We start from the raw sequence: 1,109 nt of genomic DNA on the forward strand, positions 1-1,109 counted from the left end.
TGAGAAAAAAAAATAGTTCAAGCATCACTCTTTGTTTCAAGTGACAGAAAATTAAAACTAACTCAAAATAATATAGGCATAGGTATGTGTGTTTGTAGGGGTTTATTTTACAAGTAAAAACCTTGTGGGTAGTTCTGGATGCAGACACATTTGTTGTCTGTGATCCAGTCTCTTTTTATCTCTGTTCTCATTCCATTTTTCTGGTCCCCCTGCAGCCCCATGATGGCAGTAAGATTTTCATACTCACTTATTAACAGTCACTTCTGGGCCTCTGGAGCAGTCTGTCTGCATGAGCTTAAGTCAACTTGGCAGGGAATTTCTTTCTTGTTCAGAGGGCTTCCATGCTGTAACTACTTAGGCATAATCACCTGCCCTACTCATCCCACCTGGGGTGAAATACAGAGGTCGAATCCCAGAAAAAAATGAGAAGTTACTTTTGAAGGAAGAGAAAATGGATACTGGAGAGAGATAAAATACTCTGGGCTGACACCCCTCTAACTTACAGGGAAACAGTTGTTTTCACCATAGACCTGGGAAGTCTGCATCTTTATCAGCTCATGGCACTGTCCAAGAATCCAGGCACTGGGATATCCTCATTTCACAAATGAGGAGACCAGGGCCCAGAGGGAGATAAACCTCCAGCTGAAAGCCACTGGTCTTGAAAGTGGTATAGCCAGATTATGAAGTCAAATGCATTCTCCAAAGTGTTGTTTTTAATTAACCATGGCTTCCCAGTTAATTGCTATTCTCCCTTGGGTACAAGATGATTATATAGATCTAAAGGAGAAAGAGGGGAAGCAGAAGAATGATGACAATGTGACAGCCCCTAAGATAGACTCTACACCAGTCAGTTTGTTACTCAGATTGGGAGATTCCTGCCACTTATATCTTGTAGACATTTCCAAACATATTTTTTATGTAACCCTTGATATATTGGCAATTGTATTATTTTTGCTTTATTTACTTTTCTTAGTTCAATTTGCCTGGTTTACTTACAAAAACATATTTAAAATCTCAATTTTTTATGGCAATTAACAATCAAAATTAGTCCTACTTTACTAAAAAAAAATATTGTCCATCTTTGCACTTTCAAAATCACCCTGAATCTG

The sequence above is a fragment of the Sciurus carolinensis genome, unplaced genomic scaffold (genome assembly GCF_902686445.1).
Source record: "Sciurus carolinensis unplaced genomic scaffold, mSciCar1.2, whole genome shotgun sequence".
In the NCBI taxonomy this organism is placed as follows: Eukaryota; Metazoa; Chordata; class Mammalia; order Rodentia; family Sciuridae; genus Sciurus; species Sciurus carolinensis.